Below are 20507 nucleotides of genomic sequence, written 5' to 3'. Positions count from 1 at the left end.
AGACTCCAATACCCTTCGTCCAATATATCGATCTTCACCTCGGGACCAGTCCGGAGTTCCTCGCCACGTCCGGGATCTCATCTGGGACTCCGAACAACCTTCGGTAACCACATACTATTTCCCATAACAACTCTAGCATCACCGAACCTTAAGTGTGTAGACCCTACGGGTTCGGGAACCATGCAGACATGACCGAGACAACCTCCGGCAAATAACCAATAGCGGGATCTGGATACCCATATTGGCTCCCACATGTTCCACGATGATCTCATCGGATGAACCACAATGTCGGGGATTCAATCAATCCCGTATACAATTCCCTTTGTCTATCGGTATGTTACTTGCCCGAGATTCGATCGTCGGTATCCCTATACCTTGTTCAATCTCGTTATCGGCAAGTCTCTTTACTCATTCCGTAACACATGATCCCGTGACTAACTCCTTAGTCACACTGAGCTCATTATGATGATGCATTATCGAGTGGGCCCATAGATACCTCACCGTCATACGGAGTGAGAAATCCCAGTCTCGATTCGTGCCAACCAACCAGACACTTTCGGAGATACCTGTAGTGCACCTTTATAGCCACCCAGTTACGTTGTGACGTTTGGTACACCCAAAGCATTCATACGGTATCCGGGAGTTGCACAATCTCATCGTCTATGTAAATGATACTTTGACATTAGAAAAGCTCTAGCAAAATGAACTACACGATCTTGTGCTATGCTTAGGATTGGATCTTGTCCATCACATCATTATCGTAATGATGTGATCCCGTTATCAATGACATCCAATGTCCATGGTCAAGAAACCATAACCATCTATTGATCAACGAGCTAGTCAACTAGAGGCTCACTAGGGACACGTTGTGGTCTATGTATTCACACATCTATTACTGTTTCCAGTTAATACAATTATAGCATGAACAATAGACAATTATCATGAACAAGGAAATACAATAATAACCATTTTATTATTGCCTCTAGGGCATATTTCCAATAGATTCCACAAGACTTGGCGCACAAGACAACGACTCCTTTAAACCCTAGGCCTCTGGTGTGTTATATAAACCGAGGCCAGGCTAGTCAATAGACAATCTCATGTTCATTACTACAACCTCGTGGTAGATACATGTACTCTGTAATACACCCCATATGAATACAATCAAAGGCAGCATGTAGGGTATTATCTCTTCGAGAGAGCCCGAAGCTGGGTAAAATCCCGTGTCCATGTTACCATCGCTCCAAGACGCCTAGCTTAAGACCCCTACTACGAGATACGCCAGATATAGAACCGACAACAAGAACTCCACACTAACGAATGAACTTGCCCGCGTTCTTCTTAGGCTCGCTGGTTCGCCATTAGGCTTGATGGCATCGATGTTGTACTTTACGTCGTCCTTCAACTTTTTGGCCAGGCCTCGCACTGTCCTGCTGCCTGTAGAAGATTTGCTCGATCCGGAGGGCTAAAAGAAGAAAGATCGATTCGTTAATATATATACAAATCAATTAAAACATGTGATGATCACCAGATACCTGCTTATATAAATATACCTCGCCGGTCTTTATTATTTCAAGATTTGCATTTTCTTCATCATCATAATCATAGTTCTGGACTTCATCTATTCGTTCGTCATCATCAAATAGCATACCCTCACCGGTAGGGTTCAGATATTGCGAGCCGCCATCTTCTTCAAACTCATCTAGGCGATCGGATGAGCTTATGATGCCGAACAGGGCCTCCTCTCCTTCTCTGCCCGTATTGTCCATAGCTTTTATTTAACTAATCCAGAAGAAATATAAAACAATTTAGTATTCAAATTAGAATGCATGCATGCAATCAATAAGGAAAAACTGAATCAAAGTACATAATATGAATCATCGAATATAATCTCGAATACATCGTCTCGAATATTATCGAATAATATATATAATCTTGAATACATCGTCTTGAATATTATCGAATAATATAAATAATCTCGAATACATCATCTCGGATATTATCGAATACATCACTAGCTAGCTAATACAGTTCGAATACTATCGAATAATCTAGTTCACTAGCAGTTCCTGAGGCGCGGGCGGTGGACACCCAAAGAGAAGGAACCATCATAGGATCATAGCTCGGATGAGATCCCCGAAGAACCTGCCAGGTATTGGAGGACCTGACATCCAACGCAGCCATGTAGCGACGGACGTGCTTGTCCTCCTCCCTCACATGGCGACGTACCACCTCCGGCGGGGCCGGCTCCATCCGCACCGAAAGTGGCCCACGCGAACGGCACCAATGGAGCTTTGGGTCGACGATGGGACCCGGGGCCGGTTCCTCACCAAGCAGCGTGCCCCTGAAGGTAGCACCTCCCAGTGCCAGCCCGGCGGAGCCCAGACCTGGACATGGCTCCTCTGATGCAGGACATCGTCGCGAACGGGTCGACGGCGAGGATGCGGGCCGGGCATCGTTGACGTCGAGAACAAATTCTATATGCAAATGTAACATTTCAAATGATTGGATTGTGATTTCTTATATACAAATTCTATATGTGAATTCTATATGCAAATTTAACATAACGGATTCTCTAAGGGATTTCACAAAATGGCCCCATTCTGGATGTGTAGCAAATGGTCCATATTTTTCCTGATCTCATCTACCCTTCTATATGTCACGTTGTCTAGTGTCAAAGGATTCAAGAAAACCCTGGCTTCATCTTTAGCCGGAAGTAACAGGCGCATAATGGTACGACGCTCTCCAAAATCGTTTTGGAACGGAGTCCCGGATAGGATAATTAGCTTTTTGGTGCAAAGTTCAGCAAAGCCTTCCGAATATCGCTATTTGGAAGGCCTTTGCTGAAATTCGTACCAAAAAGCGAATTATTCTATCTGGAACTCCGTTCCAAAACAACTCTTAAGAGCTTCGTAGCATCATACGCCTATTACTTCCGGCTAATGATGAATCCATGGATTTTTTCAATACTTTGACAGACAACGTGACATATAGAAGAATATACATACATACATACATACATACATACATACGTACGTACATAAACACTATTCTGATCACGGGATCAGAATATTATTCTGATCACAACATGAACTTCCTGAGTTACACGCCTAAACTTCCCTCTGCAGGAACCCGACCTTCCAGCTATCTTCGCAACCGTGTCTCCTCACGCGAATTATTCTGGTCAGTCGTATTCTATGTGTAAGTGTAATCTAGAAACTGTTTTTAGCAACTAAATGCCCGTTTTAAATAGAAATCTCGCTCATTGGCGGATTTTCTATAGGGTCGTGATGAACTTGCGTTTTTGGCAATTTTACTGCCTGAGTTGTTCGACCTAAACTTCCCTCAGTGCTAGGTTGAATGTAACAGCCCCAAAATTGGGTTATCAATTTTTGAGCTGTTATTTCTTCCTGGCACTCATTTTCAAAATCTTTCTCCTGAGTTTGTTGGATGACTCTGAGATTTCTTGTCATTTTCAACCTTTCCAAACCTTGCTCATGTCCTTGTCAGTGGGCAAGACCTCATTTGCATCGTCTAAAACCCTCTCAAACCCTAATTCCAAATTTTTGGAATTTGAATATGCCCTTTGTGAATACAAAGGAGTCATCATTTTCTTTGGTCTGTTGATCGTCCCATTTGTTCCCAGAGATCCTCCTATCCTTCTAAACCTTGGATATGCAAAAACCCATGCAATATTTTTGAATTATGATTTATTCCCTTGCTTGCCTTTCTGAGGAATAGAATCCAAAGGCATAGCTAGCCATCTCCTAAATTCATGAGAATTGGTGGATTTGATATTCATGCCTAATCCAAGCTCTGGCAAACGCCATAATTAAATAAGGAAATTTGCCTTTTCCTATTTTAAGCCAATATTGCATTCCGGCCAGTTTCCAAAGGAGCTACCATTTTTATAGCAAGGAAAATTCCCAAATAATTTGTGGAGCTTGTACTTGCTATATTTTCACCATTTCCATCCAAACCCATGCTCCAAAGATCATAATTTGAGCACATGATCCAATGCAAGTTTCTGCCCTGTCCGAAATTTTTGCAAAGGAAGTGTTTGAACCCTTGGTCCATTTGAGCTCAAATTTGGCAGGGTGATAAACATTGATAAATCACCTCTGGATACCAAAAATTAGCTCAATCCATCTATCCAATTTTCCTGGGCAATTTTCTCAAGTTTCCGTTCAGATTGCTTGTCTGTGAAGGAAGTACCCGCATAGATGATCAAAATGAGCTGAACTTTTCCATCAGTCTCTAATGATCATATTATCACACTCCTCCAAGATTCATCTCATTCCATTGAACTATGTGAGCACAGGACCAATTCTTGGTTTCTGTCCAAGTTTTCAGTTTGTGAAGCAAGTGCATCTTATCTTGCTCCATTCTGGCTGAAACTTTTCGGAGGTCTTCTAATATACATATAACCTATCTCCACAAGATTTTGGCTCATTTCATTTAGCCAATTGCCCTGAGGATTTTTCTGAAGTTTTTGGGCAGAAATAATGGCTGTGAAGGAAGTACCAATTTGGAAGCTCCAAATGGTATGAAATTTTTACAGCATCATTATATATCCAAATCATCAAGCTCTGACAAGTTTTAACCCAATCCAACACTCCTAGTGAGTGCTTGTTCATCATATAATTTCTGGACCAGATTTGGTAGTTGCACTACAACTATATTAAATCTTTGTCCTAATGATCTCATAATTACCAGGACAGTAGTCCTTGTAACCCTAAGCCTCCTAGACATCAGGTTTACCTTTTCACCTCTCTGGTTTAATCGCTAGAGCGTGGCCAAGTTTGCAACAGCAAACTTGTGGAGGTTGGTTTACTCAGCTCAAATTGTCTCTGCCCGTTTCTTTACCATACTACGCGGTAGACATGAGCTGGCATCAGTAAAAACTTCAGAGCGCGCCATGTCTGTGGTGATCACGAGTGTAGCCAGCCCAAAACGGTGGTCTAGCCACTGTTCCCGTCGGCATCGCTGCAACGACCGGCTCTGGCCTTGCCATTAGTGTCCAACAGCTCCCCCTCGTTGTCGTCTTCCCCCTGGACCTCTGGCCCCCTTCGTTTTCTTCTCCGGCGAGCCGTGCCAACAACCGAATAGTTCGCTACTGTGGCCATCGTCGCCTTCCTCGCTTCTATCTTCTTCTCCGTTCGTCTCCGAGCACTGCTCGTCTCCGTGAGCCTCTGCCCCACGTCTGCTTCCTCCTAGTCGCCTTCCCGCCGCTTCCCGTGAGCCTTGGCCGCGCTTGCCAATGCTGCGCCCCTCGCCGGCGCGCGGACACATCGCCTGCCGCGTGCCACCTCCTCCCCTCCTTCCTGAGCTCTCCCCACGGCTATAAATAGCGCCCCTAGCTCTCTCGCAGTCCACCATCCCTCCCCGAGCCCGGAGCCCTTCTCTGACCACCACCGTCGCCATAGCCACCGCATCGGGTCTCTCTAGATTCCGGTGATCCCGAGCTCCCCTCGCTGTTCCACCTCCACCAATGCACCCCCCATGCTCCGGTGAGCCTCCCCGTGGCCTCGGCCTCTCGTCTCCTCCACCGTAGCCCCCACTTCGCCGGCGACCGAAGCTCCTTCCCGCCGCGAGCTCAACCGCGGCCAATTCTGTGCTCGTCGATGGCAGAGGCTACCACCCCGAGATGCGCCTCTTCATGATGAGCATCTGGGTAGGTCGCCTGTCGCGAGCGGTGGCCGGAATCGCCGGTGATCGCCGTCGGGGCGGATGCCTCCCTCGGCCTCACTCGATCCCGAGCGGGAGGTTGAAGACGCCAAGGCCAGGCCGGCCCCACCCCCGCGTGACACCACCTGCCAGGGAGAGAAGGAGGTGCCACGTCGGATAAGTGGCGGCGCCCTTCGATGAAGCCGTTTCCCCGCACCGAAAGCGTACTTCGCCGTGCCTCAGAGAGAAATGCGTTTTCGTTTTCTGAAAACGTACTTTCTATCGCCTTCGGTCAGTAATGCGCTTTCCCTTCTTTGAAAATGTATTTTCCCTCAGAGCGCTTTCTGTTTTAGCCGACAAGGTCCTGTCTGTGAATATTTATTTTACAGATTAGTCCCTGTCATTCCAACGGCCGTATCTTTGCAACCGTAACTCCGAATGAGGTGATTCTAGCGCTCACATTCTCTGTTCGTCGGGCTCTTTCCGTTGGTATCATATTCATAATGTTTGCACATTCTAAAAATGACCATTTTGTCCTTTCCCGTAAACAACCCCCTTCGAGAGAGAACTGTTTCCGGCAACTTTTTCCGCGGTCATTTCACACTTCTTCCCGGAGTATTTGTCGACCCCCAAGAAAGCCAACCTCTTATCATGAGCCCCGAACTTGCATGTTGACTTTGCTTGCACCATGTGTGTGTGTAGTTGCAATTGGTTCTTATCGTTTTCGTCTCCGTTATGCTTATCATGCATGCTTGGGTTTTCATGATATCTTTTGCCATGCTAATTAGAATGTTGTTATTGTTAATGCCATGTCACTACTCCACTTATTTTCATGTCATCGTTATAAAATGCTATGATTGTAATGCATCGTTGATATGCTAGTACTTGGTATTGTCATGTTCTTTATGCTACAGTTGTGCACTTGAGAAGTTTGGTATTTTGTCCATGCATTTGTATGCTGCGTGCTCAGTGCTGCATTCATTGTTAAATATGCTCATGATGGTGGAGAAGGTAATAAAATAACTTAATAATAACAAACCTCCTCCGTCATCGATGGGATCGAGTCATAGTCCCACCAAATCGAACTTTTTCAGTGCAGCCACATTTTGCCTTTATGGGAAGGCCTTAATGCAATCTATTGTCAATCTATTGTTATGGGCACGCGCTACCCTGATCAGGTAGGCGGACATAAGCCTTGTGTGCCCTGGTTTGGTTTTGAGCTCAGGTCCCCGTTTGGGACGTTTATGTTTGGCCATAACAGTGGTCGTTGGTGTCTTTGGTAGACACAGGGGCCACCCAGGACTAGCATAGTGGGGAGTGAGTCGGAGTGGCCGGGAGAGTGTCATGGCAGTAGGTCGGTTTCGTCGAAATGCCGTTGGTCCACCCGAATGGGATGACGAGGCCATGGGTTCCGTGGCCTGGGTACAGTGTGCTACCTCTGCGGAGTGTTTATAAAGTCTATCGATAGCACACAGTTCATAGTAGGTCACACTGTCGGGTCTTGGTCGAAATGGAGGATAAACCAGGAATAATTAAGTTAATTAATGTGGTAACAAGAAGGTGGTGACTTGGACTATGAGATAGTCTTGAGAAGTCACGGCGATGTTTTGATATGATCACGAGACGAGGTCTCGGTGAGTGTTGGAGACCAAGTGTTGGTCATGGTTGTGATCACCGGAAAGATCACCGTTCGGTTGCGAGGCAACCCGTTGGTAAGAGGGTCCGAGGGACTCGGTGCACAAGTTTGGTTGCATTGCATGAGTAATATGTTTGCATTTAAAGAACCTTGGCAGAACAAGAGATGGTTGTATAACGTTAACATGTTATGTCTGAGTTTATTTTTCAGCCTAGTTTCATGATGAATGCTATGCTATGATTGATATGTTAAATTATGCCATGCTTGATGCTAAATTTTGCCATTGCCATGTTATGAGCATGTTTTGATATGCCATGTTATTGCCATGTTAGTAGATGCTATGATGTTGTTCATGCTCAGTTGATCTATATCATGCCATGCTTAGTAATTGATATGAGGTAGGTTGTTGCATACGCTTGGTTCCTGCTTTGTCTTCTGCTTGTTTGGATGCTATGTATTTGGTTGTCTTGCAAGTACATTCAATGTACTGACCTGGCGTGTCATGCCAGTTTTGTAGGTCGTACCTGAATTGTTCGCTTGATCCGTCGTGCTAGGCCGTAACCTTGCCAGTCATGTGAGTTTTGGAGCCCAGCCAGAGTTGTTATGCTGCCAAACCAAGACTTCCGCTGCCATTTAAATAGCATTAGAGCTATGCCAGATAATTGTATTCATCAATGATGTAATCTTATGCACATGTAGTTGATGAATATTATTGTACCTGGAATACTGTATTATGGACCTGTCGTGCATTAGGTGTTATCCTGGACTGACGTGCGAAGGCCCCCTACTCCATGCGGATCGGGGTGCCACATTGAACTTCCGCCAACATTGCCCAAATGGGGCTTGTGATATACCATTGGAAAGCTATGGACACGAGTATCATGACCCAAGTTAAATTTTTGCCAAAATGTAAGCGGTTTACAAGCAGTTTTGAAAACCGTTTTTCTTCATACAAAAAATGTGAATCGTATTTTCGATCGCATTTCTAAACCGTTTACCGGAATGTGCAAATAATATAACGTTGGAAAGCTGCTGCAAAACCGCTCCTTCCACATATTGAAAGTTTTCTCTAATCCCTATGGTTAAAGAGTAATTTGGAAAATCATAAAATTTCACAAACCGAACTGACGAGTTGGTATTTTCGATGCCATTTCTAAACGGCTAATTCAATTGAGGCTTAAGATATGGCGTTGGAAATCTTATGAAAATGCGCTACTTTCCATGTTGAAAGTTTTTTCTAATTTTGAACGGTTTAAATGTAATTTAGAAAATGGTACAAGTTCCACCGAGTTCGTATTTTTGAGCTAATTTTTAAACCGTACGTCCAAATGCAGCAAATGATATGGCATTGGAAAGCTTGCGGAAATGTGAAACTTTTTAGTATATATTGTGTCTCTTAATTCTTTACGGTTTTAAGTCAATTTTGCAAATGGATAAAACGTATTTTTGTCGTAATTTCTACAAACTTTATCGCAATGGGGCAAATAATAAATCGTTGAAAAGCAACAGAAAATGCGAAACTTTTTCATGTTGATGGTTTTCTCTGATTCTAAGTCGTTTTCAAGTAATTTGAAAAACGGCGAGGACATTCGTTCTGCCTTTATCGCGAAATAGATTCTTCGAAAATGCACAGCGTGAAGAACTTGAACTTCTCGGCATATCTACTTGAACTTCACTCTATTTTCCACGTGCTTTTTTGCTCGCAGCTCTCCATCCACTCACCAGAATTGAGCAAGTGATATACCGATGGAAAGCTGCTGTAAACAGTCAATTTTCCTGTGTTGATCATATTTTCATAATCACGATGGTTTTAAAAGTTTTTCATTCGAAATTGATTCAATGCAGTAGTTGAACTTCCTGCTGTTTTCACGTTGAACTTCTGTGACGTATTTTCGTTTGTAATTCTCTTATCCATTCGTTAGTGTTACACAAATGATATTCATTTTGTACAAACCTCTCTCACAATAATTTTTTCAACTTTCTCCGACGGAGGATTTGAACTTATAACAACAACTAAATTGGACCTTACCTTTTAATTCATTTTTCTCATATTTAAACACACACCATGTAGTACATCAACCTTTTTCATTTTTGTAATTTGATTTTTTATTTTCTTTTTAAAATCAAATAGCTCCCAAATAATACCTGAACTTCTTTGTGGATTTAGAGAATTATTTTAAACGCAAAAACAATTTCTTTTTTGTGTTTTCGAACATGGAAATACTAGGTGAACCTCTCTCGCAAGAATTTTTGAACTTCACCGGACAAAGCACTTGAACTTCTTTCAACAAACCTTTTAAGCTTTTATTTTTCTATACTTTTATTTTCTCACCTGAAATGCATTCCTTTACAGTACTTGAACTTCTCGTTGTTTTTACTATGAACTTCTGTCGCATTTTTGTGTATACGTCAAATTACACGCAATTGAAAGTCGGACGTCATTTGTTCTGTCATTTTAAAACATGTGATTGGATGTTGGACGCCCAGCAATATAAATTCTGAACTATGCACGGAGGTGCACGTGAACTTCTTGCAACAAATCTGAGTTTTTTATATACTTTGAACTTCTTTGTTATTTTGAATTGAACTTCTTAGTCTTATTCTTACAAAAAATATGTTTTCAAATAAGCATCAAACATGTTTTTTTCAAATTGAACCGCAATTATTTATTTTTTCTAGAAATGGAAAGAATTTGAGTTTTCCATAAACATCAAACTACTCCTTTTATTTTAATTTGAACTTCTTTAAATTTATTCTTTAGTAACGAAGAGAACCTTGTCTTTTTTATAAATATTGAACTTCTCTATTTTTATAATTTGGATTTCTTGGTTTATTTGAAATACTTACTTTTTCCATTTGGACAACTAAATACACGGTGAACCTCTTTTAGAAGAATTTTTGAACTTTCCCAGGCCGAGCATTTGAACCATGCAGTACGTGAACTTCGGGCTGTTAACAATTTGAACTTCTTTATATTTTACTTTTAGTAAGGGAAGTTTTTTGATTTTTTTATAGATATCGGACCACTCTTACTTTTTTTTATTTGAACTTCTTTTGTGTATGTTTATAAATGTGAAAATTGGAGCTTTGTTAGAAACATCAAACTTCTTCATTATTTGGAATTGAACTTATTGGTTTTGTTCTTTAATAACCGAAAAATATGATTTTCCAAATAAATATCAAATTGCTCCACTTTTTCAAATTGAACTTCTTGGTTTTATTCTCCATTAACGAGAGAACCTGAGTTTTCTTATATACATTGTACTACTCCTTTTTTTAAATTGAACTTCTTAATGTTAATCTTTAGTATTGGGGAAAATATGAGTTTTTTATAAACATCAAACAACTTCATTTTTTAATTACGACTTCTTGGTGTTATTCATTAGTAACACGAAAAGTCCTAGTTATGTAATAAATATCGAACTGCTCACTTATTTAAAGTTGATCTTCTTGGTCTTATTTTTTAAAGAGGGAAAATATTTTGTATAAACTTTTTGAACATCTCAGTTTTTTCAATTTGACCTTCTTGGTATTGTAATAAACATTGAACTTCCCCATTATTTAAATTTGAACCTCTAGGTTTTCGGGTAGAACAGAGAAATTCCATTTTATCATAAATTTTGAGCTGCTCTATTTTTTAATTTGGCCTTCTTGCATTATTCTTTAGTAACAGAAAAAATCCTAATGTAGAAATAAGCATTGAACCGCTCCGTTATTTGTATTTGAACATCTTTGTTGATTATTTAGTAACCGGAGAAATCCGGCTTTTGTAATTAGCATCGAACCGCCCTGCTATATATTTAGATTTGAATCTTTAGGTTTTTTTAATCATGGAAAATCCATTTTGATAAAAAAAATTGAACTTCTTTGTTATTTTAATTTGACCTTCTTGTTTTTTTAAACAAAAAAATTGCCAAAAACGCGTGACTTGTTCTCGGGTCATGGTGAACTCACGATGGCCGTGAAAGTATTTAAAAAAATCGAGTTTACTTAAATATCAAACTTCTCCATGTTTTTAAATTGAACTTCTTGGTTTTATTCTTCAGTAACGAGAAAAAATGAGTTTTTAATGTACATCGAATTACTCTGCTTTTTAAAATTGAACTTCTTGGATTAATCTTCAGTATCGGGGAAAATAAAAAAATTAAAGAACGGGGAAAATATTTTTAAAACTTTTTTTGTTGTTCCCTTATTTTTAATTTGAACTTTAGTAACGAGGAAAATCGAGTTTTTTGAACTTCTTTGTTTTAAAATTTTGAACTTCTTGTTTCTATTTTTTAATAATGTGAAAAATCCAAAAAAATTATAGGCATCAAAATTCACCATTTTTTTAATTTGAACTTCTTTGTTTTATTGGTTAGTAACGGGGAAATGCCTTTTTTATATAAACAATGACACCACACTGTGATTTTTATTTGAACTTCTAGTTTTTATACAATGGGGAAAATCGGTTATTAAACAATCTTTTCGAAATGCTCCTCTTTTTAATTTGAACTTCTCTCTTTTTTTACAAACGGGGAAATCTGTTATAAAGATTTTTGAACAATTTCTTTTGAACTTCTTGCTCAAATTTTTTGAACTTCCAAATTTGTCTTTTAGATATTAATTTTTTCTTTTTTTTAACGTTGACCTGCTTCGGTTTTTAAATTTGAACTTCTTCTAGAATTTTGTCGCGACATTTTTTGCATTTTTTGCCTTTCGGTGAAATGGCCTAGGCATTACCTTTTTCTCATTTGATGATTTTTCTTCTGTATGTGATACACGTGAATTTCGGAATTTCTGAAACAAGAACTTCGCGTGCTATTAATTTCAATAGTTTTCTGTTTTCATTTTTTTTCATACTTTTTCACACGTGTTTTGGAAGAACTACCCTGCTTGTAAGAATTTTTTCGCTTTTTCTTTTAATTTGAACTTCTTTGCTTTATGTGTATTGTGTTTGTTTTGCCAAAAGCTACCTTTTTGTGCGTCATTGTTTAACAAAACGTGAGCTTCTACCGAAATTATAAGTACATTTTTTCTCCAAAGCGGATTAGAAGCGCTCAACGTAGAGGGGTTCATATAAGGAAGAGTTGCGGAAACAAACAGAACACATTGGACTTTAACACAGAATAAAGAAGATCAACACAGCCGTACTAATTACTGCTGAAAATTGTGGTCTCCATTTTTTTACGTATAGGATACTTCCAATACATGACCTTTCCACGCAATAATATATGAATTTCTCGGAACATAAATTTCATTGAGCACTTTTCTACACACAGAACATACATGAAGGAGGTTGAAGATGTGCACGTGGGATGCATCAACATGTGGGAAAGTTTAGTAGTACTAACTAGCACATGGAAATAACACCCATTGGAAAGAGTATTTTCAGCAAACTCAGAACATACTTCAAGCATTCCTAGTATGAGGTTCGAACAGGGTTACAATAGTCAGGGGCTTGGGGATTTGCATTTCCGAAGAACAAAAATAGAAATGATGTATCTAAAATACTGCAATAGGTGTTAAAAAAGTTCAACAATAATAAAGGTGAACTTCATGTTTTTTGTTTTGTTTTGAACTTGTCTTATGTTTTTTAGCACCAAAAATTGAACTCATATGATTAATCATCAATCAAATGGAAAACCTTATAAAATGAAAAGGCCAGTTCTCATGGGCGTAACAACAAACACGCGTAGTGCACTTAGCTACAACATAATATATCTAGTTTTTTACCTTCTCGCAAGGTCTGTCCTTGCATCACAGTAGAAATTATAATTGGGACAATTTGCAAAAGCTAGTAGCTGGACCATCGAAGAGGATGAGCACCTGGACTGCGGCCACCTAGAGAAGAAAACGGACAGGGAAGGGAACGTGAGGGAGGACGCAGTCGTGGATGCGTCGTTCTCGGGGATGGATGAGCTCGCCGGAGACAGCACCGCCTTCATGAGCATGAGATGTGTCCTGAAGGAGCCGTCCTGCTGCTATTGCATGAAGTGGACTGCAGCGACCCCTTGACACATGCGCGAGGATGAGTGAGCAGCAGGACGGGCCGGGGGTATTGGCTGGGAAGCGGAGGAGCATAGTCGAACGGGGGCGACGACCGGAGAAGGACGGGGACACATGCATAGCTTGAACTTCTGTCGCCACACGGACCGATGCAGCAAGAGCCAGGTCGCAGCGGCGGTGCAGAGGTAGGTCAGCGGCTATAGAAGCTGTGGGCGTTGGGAGGCGCGCGACGGGAAGGTGTTGGGCGGCCGAGTGGGGTCAGGGCGGCGGGAGGCGCGTCGGGACCCATGGGAGGTGGCATGCCAGGAGGTGGTGGGGGCGGCGGCCTCACGCCGGAGGTGTCTGGGCGACGGCGCGCAAGGAGGAGGTGGGGGCGGCGGCCTCGCGCCGGAGGTGTCGGGGAGGCGGCGCGCCTGGAGGAGGCGGGGCTGCGACGGCACGCCCGGACAGAGGCGGGGCCGCGGCGTCGTGCCCGAAAGGAGGCGGGGCGGGAGGCGCGCAGGGCGGCCGGAGATCGGGGGTGGGGGAGGTGGGCGACGAGGAGTGACGGGGGTAAGGTTCAGGGCGCTTAGGCTTTTTTCTATTAGCTCGCCCGATCTCAGTAACATCCTGTCGGGCCCTTATAGGGCCCCGTGATCCAAATAACTATTCTAATCCCAGGACTAAAATAGTGTTGTCCTATAGGGACACATTCATAATGGGGGCATTCTTGATAAATCTATGTCAAAAGTCAAATTTTGACATATGATCACATGTTGCATATGTCAAAAGTCAAATTTTGACATATGATCAAATGTTGCATATTCCAAAATTCAAACTTTGACATACGATCAAACTTTAATATATGATCAAATGTTGCATATGTCAAAATTCAAAATTTAACATCTGTCAAAATTCATCTAACTAATATTTATATATCTAAAATTCATCAAACATTCCTATAACTAAAAGTATAGAAAACTAAAACAACATTCATCTAAAAAACTCATCTAACATTTATATATATCTAAAAAAATTCATCAAACACATTCATCTAAAAAATTCATCTAACATTCATCTAAAAACTAAAAAAACATTCCGCTAAAAAAACTCTTCTAACATTTATATATATCTAACAAATTCATCTAACATATTCATCTAAAAAATTCGTCTAAAAAGTTCATCTAACATTTATATAAAACAGAAAATAACATGTGTGTGTCTGCATGTGTGTGTGCGTGCGGCCATGGCGCGTCAGGGGCTCACAACGGCGAGGCGAGGCAAAGGGGCCGGCGACGGGCCGAGGCGGCGACGGGCGGCGATGGGGACGGCAACGGGTGGCGACGGTGACGGCGACGGAGACGGGGACAGCACGCGACAGGGGCGGCGACGGCGTCGATCGGGGCAGGCGGTGCATCGACGGAGCGGAAGAAACAGAGGGAAACTGAAATTTTTTCAAGTGTAGTATATATAGGATGGACGTTTAATAGCGGTTGGAGCCGCCAACCGGTACTAAAGGTCTGTTTTGGCCAGGCCAAGCGGCGGGAAGCGCACCCCTTTAGTACCGGTTGGTGCCTCCAACAGGTACTAAAGACCCCCCTTTAGTACCGGTTGGAGGCACCAACTGGTACTAAAGGTGGTGCGCTACCACCCGCGGTGCACAAAATTTAGTCCCACCTCGCTAGTTGAGAAGAGCTCGCACCGGTTTATAAGCCCCGTCGCGGCTACCGTGTCGAGCTCCTCTCTGAGCAGGCCTTTGTGGGCCTATTGCAACCTTCTGCCCTAGGGAGCCTAGTGGGCCGTACGGGCCTCCTCCTGGCCCAACTAGAGGTTGGGTTTCTATTTTTATGCAGGTCGTGGCGGCCCAATAGGCGGGCTTTTTTTAATATATTTTTTTATTTTCTTTTATTTCTGAGTTGTTTTTTGCTTTATTTAGAGTTTCTTTGTGAATCTTTTTGCTTTAGGTAAAAAAAATATGAACTTTTTGTTAGTGCCAGTATTTTTTATATTTGGACAGTTTAAATTTAAATTATTTGAATTTTGTGTGAATCGCTAGTTTGGGAATAACTTTACTTTAAAACTAGATTTTTCAGTAATTCTTTTTTTCGCTGTTTAATATTAGTGTGTTTTATCATTTTATTCTATTTGGTAATACTTAGGTTCTTTAAAAAAATGAAATTCCTTTGTAACAGATGTGTTTTTATCTGAAACCCTGATACTTCGAAAGACATTGTCCATTTTGTACACGAAGTGCATCAAGTTTTTGCCGCAACCCTCTTAACTTTTTTGCAAATGCTATGTGGGTGAAATGATGATACCATGCCAACTTTCAACCTTTTCAGAGTTCATTCGTAGTGTTTTTCAATTTCAGGGTCATTTAGCTCAAAAAAATCAGTAAATTCATGAAAAATAGCAAATTAAGTCAGAAAGGGTTGAAAGTTGATAACATGGCTTTGAATGGTGCATACTGAAAGCACAAAAAGTCTGGATTTGAAATAATTTTAAAAAATGAAATGCCTTTGTAACATATGAGTTTTCGTCTGAAACCCTGATACTTCGAAAGAGATTGTCCATTTTGCACACGAAGTGCATCCAGTTTTTGTCGTAACCCTCTCGACTTTTTAGCACATGCCATGTGGGTGAAATGATGATACCATGCCAACTTTCAAACTTTTCAGAGTTCATTTTGTAGTGCTTTTCAATTTCAGGGTCATTTAGCTCAGAAAAATCAATAAATGAGCTGAAAAATGGCAAATGAAGTCAGAAAGGGTTGGTAATTGATGGCGTTTGTCCGAAGCACAAAAGTACACGTTTCAAATGGGGAAAAACATAAGCACCCTAACTATTACAAAGATTCCCTACGGTTTGTGCAAAGTGGGACTTTCTAGATATATAAGTCCGGAAACTCACTAGAGAAGAAAAGTGATGACAGTGAAGCCGGTCGCATCCCAGAGTGGGATCTTTGGGTGTGAAACTTCTTCTTCGCGCGTGTCCCTTTGCGCCATAACCATGAACAATCTTCATCATTTAACTGGATGCTTGGGTCAATATTCACTGTGAAGGGAGCATTTTCATGAAACTTTTCATAATCTTCTGACATTTCTGTCTTGTCATCCACTCCCACGATGTTTATTTTCCCTGAAAGAACTATGTGGCGCTTTGGCTCATCGTAAGATGTATTCGCTTCCTTATATTTTGTTTTTCTCAGCTTGGTAGACATGTCCTTCACATAGAAAACATGCGCCACACATTGGCTAGGACGAATGGTTTGTCTGCGTACGCAAGATTGTTGAGATCCACTGTTGTCATTCCATACTACGGGTCATATCCTTTACCCCGCCTCGTGTCATATTGACCCATTTGCACCGAAACAGAGGGACCTTCAAACCACGTCCATAGTGAAGTTCCCATATCTCCTCTATGTAACCATAATATGTGTCCTTTCCCCTCTTGGTTGCTGCATCAAAGCGGACACCACTGTTTTGGTTGGATCTCTTCTTATCTTTGGCGATCGTGTAAAATATATTCCCATTTATCTTGTACCCTTTGAAAGTCACTATATTCGAAGCTGGTAATTGGGACAACAAGTATAGGTCATCTTCAACAGCGTCGTCATGCATGGCATGTGTCTGCAACCAACCGGCGAAAGTCCCCATTTGTTCACGTGTAATCCAGTCGTCAGACTGCTCCAGGTGTTTGGAGTGTAGAATATTCGTGTGTTCCTCCATATACGGACCCACCAAGGCAGAATTTTGTAGAACTGTGTAGTGTGCTTGAGTGAGAGAATGCCCGTCCATACATATTATTTGTTCCGGTCCTAGCGTGCCATTTCCACCCAGTCTGCCCTTATGCCGCGATTCAGGAACACCAATCGGCTTAAGGTCGGGAATAAAGTCAATACAAAACTCAATGACCTCCTCATTTTTATGGCCCTTAGAGATGCTTCCTTCTGGCATAGCACAGCTATGAACATATTTCTTTAAGACTCCCATGAACCTCTCAAATGGGAACATATAGTGTAGAAATACAGGACCCAGAACGTTAATCTCTTCGCATAGGTGAACTAGGACGTGCATCATGATGTTGAAGAAGGATGCTGGGAACACCAACTCGAAACTAGAAAGACATTGCACCAAATCATTCTCTAAACTTGATATGATTTCTGGATCGATTACCTTATGAGAGATTGCATTGACGAATGCATATAGCTTCACAATGGCTAATCGAACGTTTTCCAGTAGAAGGCCCCTCAATGCAATCGGAAGCAGTTGCGTCATAATCACATGGCAGTCATGAGACTTTAGGTTCTGGGAATTTTTCTGTGCCATATTTATTATTCCCTTTATATTCGACTAGAAGCCAGGCGAGACATTTATACTGAGCAGGCATTCAAAGAAGGTTTCCTTCTCTTCTTCGGTAAGAGCGTAGCTGGCATGAACCTGATGTATGCCTTCTTTTCCATGCATACATTGCTGGTCCTCTCGTGCCTTCGGTGTATCTTTTGTCTTCCGATACACGCCCAAGAAGCCAAGCAGGGTCACGCAAAGATTCTTCGTCACGTGCATCACGTCGATTGCAGAGCGGACCTCTAGGTCTTTCCAATAGGGTAGGTCCAAAAATATAGATTTCTTCTTCCACATGGGTGCGCGTCCGTCAGCGTCATTTGGAACAGATTTTCAGCCAGGACCCTGTCCAAAGATTACCTTCAAATCCTTGATCATATCATGTTCATCATCACTAGTATGGTGGCGAGGCTTCGTCCGGTAATCTGCCTCACCTTTGAAATGCTTGCCTTTCTTTCTTACGGGATGCCTGCTCGGAAGAAATCGACGATGTCCCAGGTACACATTCTTCTTACAATTATCCTAATATATACTGTCGGTATCATCTAAACAGTGCGTGCATGCGTGGTATCCCTTGTTTGTCTGTCCTGAAAGGTTGCTGAGAGCAGGCCATTCATTGATGGTCACAAACAACAATGCATGTAGGTCAAATTCTTCCTGATCGAGCTCATCCCACACACGTACACCTTTTCCATTCCACAGCTGTAAGAGTTCTTCAACTAATGGCCTTAGGTACACATCAATGTCGTTGCCGGGTAGCTTATGGCCTTGGATGAGCACTGGCATCATAATGAACTTCCACTTCATGAAAAACCAAGGAGGAAGGTTATACATACATAGAGTCATAGGCCATGTTCTATGATTGCTGCTACGCTCCCCAAAGGATTAATGCCATCTGCCCTTAGACCAAACCATACGTTCCTTGCGTCACCTGCAAAGTCCCCCGACTTCCTCTCGATTTTTCTCCACTGCGACCCGTCAGCGGGTACTCTCAACTTCCCGTCTTTCTTACGGTCTTCTATGTGCCATCGCATCAACTTGGCATGCTCTTTGTTTTGGAACAAATGTTTCAACCGTGGTATTATAGGAACAGACCACATCACCTTGGCAGGAATCTTCTTCCCAGGGCGCTCACCCTCCACATCACTAGGGTCATCGCGTATGATCTTATAGCGCAATGCATCGCATACCGGGCACGCATTCAAATCATCATACTCAGCGTGGTAGAGGATGCAGTCATTAGGGCATGCATGTATCTTCTGCACCTCTAATCCTAGAGGGCAGACAACCTTCTTTGCTTCATACATACTCTCGGGCAATTCGTTGTCCTTTGGAAGCATCTTCTTTAACATTATCAGCAACATTCCAAATCCCTTGTCAGATACACCATTCTCTGCCTTCCATTGCAGCAATTCCAGTGTGGTGCCCAGCTTTTTCTTGTCAGCTTCGCAATTCGAGTACAACAATTTCTTGTGATCCTCTAACATGTGCTGCAACTTCAGCCTCTCCTTCTCACTTGCGCAGTTTCTCTTTGCATCGGCAATGGCCCGACCTAGATCATCAGCGGGCTCATCTGATGCCTCTTCTTCAGCTTCTTCCCGCATTGTCGGCTCAGCTTCTTCCCCCATTGTTGTACCATCGTATTCAGGGAACCCATGGCCAGCATAGCTGTCGTCGTCCTCTTCTTCTTCATTTTCTTCCATCATAACCTCTCTTTCTCCGTTCTTGGTCCAAACATTATAGTGGGGCATGAAACCGGACTCAAACATGTTCCAGTGAATGGTTCTTGAATTAGAGTAATTATGATTACTTTACAGCCAACACATGGACAAGACATAAAACCATCCGCCCACTTGTTTGCCTGAGCCGCAAGCAGAAAAGTATGCATGCCTTTAACGAACTAGGGAGAGCATCGATCATCGTAGATCCATTGCCGGCTCATATTCATTACACAGCACCAAATATACCAAATTAATACAAGTTCATACATAAAGTTCATACAACACTTATTCTCATAAAACAACATACAAATAACTCTCTAGCTAAATCATTTAAATGCAACAACAAATGCAATCAAGATTGCTACTAAGGTAACAATTGATCCAACAGCATAATGATACCAAGCCTCACTATTGATGGCATATTTTCTGATCTTTCTAACCTTCAAGCGCATTTTCTCCATCTTGGTCTTATGATCATCGACGACATCGGCAACATGCAACTCCAATTCCATCTTCTCCCCTTCAATTCTTTTCAATTTTTCTTTCAAATACTCGTTTTCTTTTTCAACTAAATTTAACCTCTCAACAATAGGGTCGGTTGGAATTTCCGGTTCACATACCTCCTAGATAAAAATATCTATGTCAACTTGATGGGCATAATTTGTCATAAACACGAAATGTAGCAAATAGTTTTAAAAGAGAATATACCACATCCGAATCATAAACCAGACGAGGGACGACAGAGACGGATATCAAAACCATGGCACTATGTATAACAAACAAAGTACGGGTAAGATAATTATACAAACAACTATATATCTAAATCACACAAACATGATTTTTTTATATAAAAAAGATAAGAACAAGAGGCTCACCACAAGGTGGTGCCGGCGACGGGACGGTGCGGGCAATCGATGGTGGTTAGGACGGAGAAGGGAAGGCACTAAGTAAACCACACCTACATATGTAAACTAAGAGTTATTTTGACCTCAAATTGCATATAAATCAAATAATACCACATATAATTCCTCCCAAAATAAAACCCACAAATCACTATACTTATAGAGCATTGCAAGATCTAATCTAGCAATGAGATATGAAAGGATAAAGTTTCTAACCTTTGTGATCACTTGTATGGATGGGGTGTCTTCAAATCTTTAGAAATTTTGGCAA

At 41.7% G+C, this 20507-nt stretch overlaps 1 pseudogene; it reads right to left on the bottom strand.

Annotated features, from left to right (window-relative positions):
* LOC141020824 (uncharacterized) overlaps positions 1 to 19217 on the bottom strand; it is a 126772-nt pseudogene extending 107555 nt beyond the window's left edge.
* Between the last annotated feature and the right edge of the window lie 1290 nt (positions 19218 to 20507).

The sequence above is a fragment of the Aegilops tauschii genome, chromosome 3 (assembly GCF_002575655.3).
Source record: "Aegilops tauschii subsp. strangulata cultivar AL8/78 chromosome 3, Aet v6.0, whole genome shotgun sequence".
Lineage (NCBI taxonomy): Eukaryota > Viridiplantae > Streptophyta > Magnoliopsida > Poales > Poaceae > Aegilops > Aegilops tauschii.
Note: the sequence above shows the minus strand (reverse complement) of the source record. Positions and strands in the feature narration are given on the sequence as shown.